The sequence below is a fragment of the Mercenaria mercenaria genome, chromosome 7 (genome assembly GCF_021730395.1).
Source record: "Mercenaria mercenaria strain notata chromosome 7, MADL_Memer_1, whole genome shotgun sequence".
Lineage (NCBI taxonomy): Eukaryota > Metazoa > Mollusca > Bivalvia > Venerida > Veneridae > Mercenaria > Mercenaria mercenaria.
In genome coordinates, this window is record NC_069367.1 from 57067370 (window position 1) to 57075701 (window position 8332).

Here is an 8332-nt window from a genome sequence, read left to right on the forward strand (position 1 = left end):
TATAACTGTCTTTCAGACTGCTTTGTTTAAACAATTGCAAAAAAAAATATTTATTTATTTATTTGGGTTTTATGGCGCACCAACACAGTATAGGTTATATGGCGCCAAACAGGACTACAAATTTTGGTTTCACATCTCATTTAAAAAATCCTTATCAATATCAATATTCGGCATGGCACAAAAGAACAAACACTGATGATAATGCTCGTGAAAATTATGACACCAGTCTTTCGCTTATACAGACATTGAACCATATCACTTAATTCTTGTGGACAGAAATTCCAATCAAGATGAATACCAAGTGACTTTTGAAAAAGATGTAAACCGCAGGAGGAACTGGGTACACAAACTGTAACTAGTGCAAGTCCAAAAAGAGGCATAAGTCAAAAATCATAATTTGACATGGAAGTCCCGCTATTACGCACATGTCCATTTTATATTTACGATGTAAAGCAAGTTACACTGAATAACTAAGAAACTGTAGGGTTTGAGTCTATAAAGGCCGTAACTCAAAAATAGTAACTGGATATGAGTCTTGAAAATATGCGCATGTCCAAATCTAGCAGATGATGTATGCTAAGTTTCATTCGAGTTAAATGAACAATTGTTTTAAGTTTGAATCAAATCCCCTCTGTTATAACAGAGATATAGTGCAAAATGCATCAAAATTAACCTAAAATTCTAAGTAAACAAGAGCTGTCACAGGAGACAGCGCGCTCGACCATTTCGATGCTGGATAGTGAAACTGGGCACATCTGAGGAAGCTGGAGCTGTCACTGGAGTGTTTAATGACTCCAATGGTGGATGAAGATCTTGCACAATAGCCTGAGTCTGTCAGAAATATTAAGTAATAAGAGAGGTAAAGATAAAGTGTATCAAAACACTATACATGTATAAGTATATTCTAAGCAAAAAGGGGGCATAATTCATTAAATATTGGTGAGTTATGCATGTTATGTCATATGATGTGGGTAATTATGTGGAACAACTACTTCAAGTTTGAATCAAATGCATTTCATAATAACTGAGATATAGTGAAAATGCATCAAAATTAACTTAAAATTCTAAGTAAATGTGGGGGGGGGGGGGGGGGGGGGGGGAATTCATGACAAATGTGTGCCAGAATTATGCACCTTGTATCATATGGTGTGGGTGATGATGCTGAACAATTATTTTAAGTTTAAATCAAATCCATTCAGTAATAACAGAGTGAAAGTGAATCAAAACTTTAACCTGAAATTCTAAGTAAATGGGGGAATAATTCATGAAATAAATGTGCCAGAGTTATTCACCTTGTGTCATATGATGTGGGTGGTGATGTTGAACAACTATTTTAAGATTGAATCAAATTCATTCAGTTATAACAGAGAAAGAGTGAAAGTGCATCAAAACTTTAACCTGAAATTCTAAGAAAAAGGGGGAATAATTCATGAAATAAATGTGCCAGAGTTATGCACCTTGTGTCATATGATGTGAGTGATGATGTTGAACAACTGTTTTAAGTTTGAATCAAATCCATCCAGTAACTAGAGCTATCACTAAAGGTGATGAATGTACCCCCACATGCACTGACACAGTACATTGCAATTTGACGCACACAAGATTGAATAATTATGTGGACTGTATGTATACACAGACACTTGGGGTTCGGACCTCCACACACCCCATTCTCCTCCGCCCCTGGTTAAGTTTAGCCAATATATTTTAGCATTTTACCATGTATTGAGCATAGGTGACGATCATAAAACGCATTTTGTAACATTTCAGCGTGTTTTTAAAAAATGTATTTTTACCATCAATGCTCTCAATATTACAAACCACAGGCACTTGGTTGCACTGATGGTATGTCGAAAATTCGCTTTTTAAAGAATCTTAAAAATTTGGTCTCAGGATAGACATAAAGTGAAGGTATAGCACTCCGCCATTATCGGCAACGGAACTACGGTCGACCGGTTTTGCAAACGGTAGTAAGCCACTAATTTATCGTAGCGTGGTAACTAGAACTACCTAACTTATTTTATGCGTTAATATTACATATTATCTCTGTATTACTAAAACAGATCAATGGAACAGACTGTAAAACGAACTGGAGTACATGTCGCTTTTTGCCTTCAGAGCCAGAACCATAACACAAGACACGTCGACAAAGATTGTACAAGAATTATCATTACAATTTTTCACAGAATTCATGATGGACCTCCAGAAATTTATAATTTTAACATGACATTACCGTACGTTAGGGGTTCTAACTGACCAATCAGAGACCTGCATTTTCGAGTACCTGCCAGTTTCCACTCTGGTATAACGAAGTATATTTACAATGAAAATAAAGTGACTAGAAATAAATATCACACTATTTTAGATATCAAATTAAGATTTTTCACTGCACATGCTTCAGATGATGCTACAAACAACAAAACTTTGAAGTTTTGTTTAAATATTATATGGATTTAATACCTTTATTTTAGTTTAAAGTTTGAGATTTTACAAAGGGGTGTACGATAAAGTCCGGGTGAAATGTAATAATCACCAAAGTGGAAATAAGTATCATTGAGCAATGTTTTGGACATGATAAAATTATGAATGGTAATAACTGATTTGGTCTATTGCTGTACAGTTATTTTTTCTTGTCTCTTGACATGGTATTTTTCAAACATCTGATGTTGCTGGAGGAATACATAAGGTGTGCCTGCAGGTATAACTTCATTAGACACCTGGGTAGAACCACCAACCTTCCATGTACCAGGATAAATTCTTTAAGCGAAAGAGTTCTACACCCAAGCAGGGCTTATAATCCACAATGGTGAAGAGCATGTAAATGTAACTCCTCAGTTATGATGATAGTCTGTGTAAATTTTTACTTACCAGCACTATGTAGGTTTATGGAAAAACCTTTTTGACATTTCACTGGTTTAAGACCACAAACACTATAATAATCTATTTCATTTTCAAACTTAAAATTATCAATCCGTATTTAAACAAATCACCACTTTATCTCAGACAAAACTGACTTCAAAAACTTAAAATTCTATAGCCTTCTGAACATTGCCCCAATAATATCTGAAATGTGCATCGATAAAATGGATGTTCTCAAATTGCTAGCTAACCTAAAACCAGACAAAGCTGCAGGACCAGACCATTTTTGTCCAGTTATCCTCCAGGAACTTAATGATGAAATTGTTGATGTTCTACTGGTAATCTTCCATAGTCTATCTCCTAAGGCACTGTTCCCACAAAATGGAGATAAGATTTTGTTTGCCCTCTATTCAAGAAGGGGGACCCGCATGACTTGGCAAATTGTCTGTTATATCATTCACTGTGTAAAACACTAGAACACATCTATGCCTCCGATGTCTCTGTCCACCTTTCTAAACGTAACATTCTTTATGACCTCCAACATGGCGTTTCTGAAGGAGATATTGTAAAACTCAACTAATTGAGTTAATAGGTGAGCTGATTAACAGCATTTCCAGTCGTAAACAAACTGACTTAATTGTACTCGACTTCAGTAAGACTTTTGTTAAGATCATGGTGTCTGTCCACAAGTCATCAAGTGGTATTATGCATTTCTACTTGATAGAAAGTCAATTTGTAGTTTTTGAGGGCGAAAGTCCAAAGAAGTACCAGTGGCATCTGGGTTTCCACAAGGTTCCATCCTTAGACCTCAGTATTTTCTATTTTATATTAGCGATCTCCCATTTTCAATCAAGTCTCAAATCCGACTATTTGCCGACGATAATATAGTATACAAATACCTTATTATGATATCAATTCTGTGGATGGCAACAAAATCCTCCAGGAAAATCTTAACAAGCTAGAACAATGGGAAATAAGTGGGACATGGAGTTTAATCCTTCTAAATTAGGCACTACATGTCACAAAAATCAAAGCTCTCATCAAAACCAAATATTTACTCCATGGCTATATTTTATAGTTAATTGTCAGTGCAAAATAGTGTGACAGATGTAAAATATCACTTAAATATCTTTAAATGCTAATAAACGCTTAATTTCATAACCATCGCAACAACAAACGAAAACGTCAAAACATAAGCATACAAATACTTGTTCGTCCACAGCTAGAATATGCATATACCATCTTGCACCCAAGTAATACTATGGAAAAACCTTGACCTTGTAGAATAACCTGACCACGAAGTTTCAGATGTACTGTGGAATAATCTTGACCACCCTGACCTTGAAGCTTTCAAAGTGGTTGTAGCAACCATAAAGTACATGTACTAGACCAGAGTGCTATGTTTTTTTTTTATCTTTTAATGCTTGTTCTTTTTTAATCACACTTACCATGCTAACATTCCTTTAGCCTTTTCATTTTAGCTGATGTCGGACCCATCAGTCTTTTAGAACTCTTTTTCAACATAACTAGAGCAAGTCGACGTGTATCCCATGTCTCTATCAGTCGAGAGATGACTTGACATTATGAGAGAGAGGGAGAGAGAGAGAGAGAGAGAGATTTAATACCTGCCTGCAGCCACTTATGAAGTATATACCTACCTTTCATACAGAAATACATTTTCAATTTTTATAAATTAAATATCTGACATGTGCATTGTGAATAAGTTCTTTTTCTATAATTTAATGTTGTGAGCTTGTTTTTGACCTTGTGTAACCAATTTATTTTTATTACATAGTTTTAAAAAGACAACAGTCATGATCAACGCTCAAAAGCCGGAAATAATTTAGTGGTTCAAAACCTTTTCATTACCCGTCATACACAAGAATAACACTTCCGTTGCCGTGTCAGGTCTGCCTTATATGTAATAATATCTAACCTAAAATTTTAACTTTTTTAATAAAAGGGATTCACTTACAGTAAATAATGTTTTTGAATACAGGCAGCACTGGTGCACGTATTAAAACCAACAAACAGTAGGTACAGGCCAATATAAGAAAAATACTATCAGTGCAACCAAGTGCCTGTGTTACAAACTATGAAACATCGCATGAACAATGGGAACACTTGCTTGCGCTGGACCCTCGCTTTGTGTAGCGCATGTCATAAACCGGGTACCAAAATTGATACTCTTACGGTTATGTTAAACCCAGATGACCACTTCTTTATGTAGACAAACCTCGTGTAACACGTGCTGAAGCGATAATCCGGTATAATGTAGTCGAAACGGTATCAATTTTGGTACCCGGCAACGATATGCGCAGTTCAAAGCAGGGATCAATTCGCAAGGAAGTGTTCCATAGAAAGGACATCGGACATTATGCTAGGGATTTTGCCCTATGTTCAATGCTATTTCTTGACTTCAGTAGCTGATAGTTTTATATAACAACTTCAAATACTGATAAATAAGTTATATTTCTATCAATCTGTCACAAAAAATAGTTTTATTTTATATTCGTTTTCTTGAAATTCGAACAGTTTGTAACTAAGAGTCATATTTTTGAAAAATTTAAAATGTGTATTTTTAGTTAAAATAAGCATTGGTACTTAAGGTATGTCTACTATGAAATATTTCAACACAATAAATAAACTGATACCATGCAGATTATCAGTTTTATTGACATTTTGGAAAAAAAACGAAACGGGAAAAAGTAAAAGTGGAACAAAACATTTGGTCCCTAACTGTACTTCAGTTATTTCCACCCGAGTGCCCATGATAACACTGATGCATTGATCATATCCTATAGTTTGTTTTCTATACATCTATTGCTATACTGTATTTATACACATGTACAATACTGACCGGGCATTATGTGGAGGATTATTATTGAATACATGCAGTGGTGTAGCTGGCCATACATTGGCGTAGTTGGCCTTTTTCAGTTGAAACGGAGGGGTGCAGGAGACTGCCTATTCCACTGCGAGTTCAGGGATGCCTTACTTTTAGCATTTTATATCAGTGGAACTTCACTAGCTAGTATTAACATTTATATAGATATTCTTGGGGTGTCTGTGTTAGTTCTTTGAGGTCCTTACTAGTATTTCGGTTGGCTTCGAAATAAGTTTCAGACATGTGAGCGAATTGATGTTAATTCTGGGGGTGTCAGTGTTAGTTATGGGCGAGTCAGTATTAGTTCTATGGGTGTCAGTGTAAGTTCTGGAAGCAATTAGGTTAGTTAATGAGATGGTGTCTGGTGCAGTTCTGTTAGGGTATAGGATGCTGGATCGATTAAAAGCAAATGTTGCTCTTAAAATGCATTCTAGGTTCGCTTCAACTGTGTCCTACAAAAGGTAAAAAAAATGCACCTATGTGGCACTATTCCCATAGAAGTTCGTCTGTATTTCTTTGACATGTTTACGTTGAAGACACATATGTAATATGTCGAAGCCACTTGCTTGGTTCTTGACTTATGACAGATGCAATTGTCTCAATCCTAATAACACTCAATCGACGGACTCAGACTGTCAAGAGGTAACAGATCTAATTAAAAAATTCATAAGATATACTTATAAGGATCTGTCTGCTGTAATGTAATTGCAAAAAAGGATGCTAGGCTATTGTTTTAAAATGTTGAAATATTAAACTGACAAGTTAGCGTAGCTCTGGGCAGGTTAAGACATAACACCAGGAAAACTACATCTTAATTTGTTAATCAACAGTCTGGCCGGTGCATATAAAAGGTCTATGTACTAGACATTCGGGGAGGCAAGGCGACAGAGCCACCAACCGTGGTTCTGCCAACGTAAGTCAAAATACCATTATGCCTCGTTAGGTTACCTTCCAAATATGTAGATTTCATGAAAGACAACTCAAACAAAATTAGTTCTTAACATTTTACAGTAGCTAAAATATTATTTGAAAGACGGACACTGAGACAATAAAACTACTTGTATTAAAAGACTTTCTTTAAATACCTGAAATTAAATAAACATCAGAAACGAACTACTGTGTCTTCAATCTTATATATGTGTGTGAAAGTTCTACCACAGGTTTTACAAATCTGATAGCACTGGTGCCGTGTGGCCTTTAGAGGCCATATTACGCTACAAGACGATTTTTGGTATCCGATGACCAGGATGTTCTCTGCGAGATTGTTGCGGCCACGTATTACACGAAGTACTCTGCACTATACATCACGCCGAACTGAGAAGACGACACGAGCCAACAGATCTTCAAAAACGCAAGTAGAAATGTCTATTTTTCCTTTTAAAAGTTTTGGGCATATTTTGGGAGAAAAAATAGTTGAATTCAATATAGCACGAAATGCAATTTAAAATTAAAACTGTTACTGAAAAGTTTGCCTTAACAAAGTTATGTATAAAAATATTTACAATTTTGTAGGGTAGGCGAAAATTAAATAAAGCAAAATAAAGCAAAACACTGAAATATATAAAATTTGAAAACTGTAAATTAGCTAAATCGGGTAGACGAAAGCTGTCAATATCATGGTTATAAAACAATTGAAATATTACTTCATATATATATCGCCATGGTGTTTTTAGGTAGTTTGATTTTTGACAAACCTTATGATTTTTTTTCTAAAGGTATGCATTAACAAGCGATGCCTATCAAGAAATATATAAGATGAACAGTAGAGTAAACTAAATTGTTTACAAATAAAGTAGAAAAATACAAAAAAAAAAGAGAATAAAATGAAATTACAAATGTAAAGTACATGAAAAATTATGCTGCTGGCAGTTTATCTGTTTGAGGATTTTTATTAAAATAACAAGTTGAAGTAGGTTGTGATAAAATTAAAAGCAAAATCAATTGTCAAAGTAACGTGTGGATAATGTCATTTATGGTATAAAATCTAGATTACACCTGTCAGATATTAGTTAACATGTAGGTAACTGGTCAAATTTGCTGCTGGCAGTTCGCATGTCAAACTATATTTTAATATACCTGTATTCAATTTGAAATTCATAATTTAGACTATACTTGTTTAAAAGTATTTTGTCATCATATTTTTTGAGCATTATTTAGATAAAATGTTTGTATGGGGTTTACTGTTTCAAAAGAATGAAGGTTCGGATATTGTTATTATAGTAAATGTAACGTGGCAGAAACTAAGACCACGGTAGACACAGGAAATGTGTTTGATGATGACCTGTGAGCAGTGACTCACAAAGAACACTTAGATTAGTGTTATTTTAGGTATAAAGGCCGTGCAAACAGAAGCATGGGAAACCTATAGAATATACCTATTGAATAGTAGATAAGTATGTCTACGTAACGAACGTATATTTTTATGCGCAGTGAACAATATATATGCATTTTGTCAACGTTTTGTTTTGAATTAATATGTTGATATATTTATCAAATTGACACAACTGATAAGTTTTCATGTTAACCGAGCTTGTTGCACGTATACAATTGACGAGTAGTGTGGAACATTACTAAAACTTAATAGATATG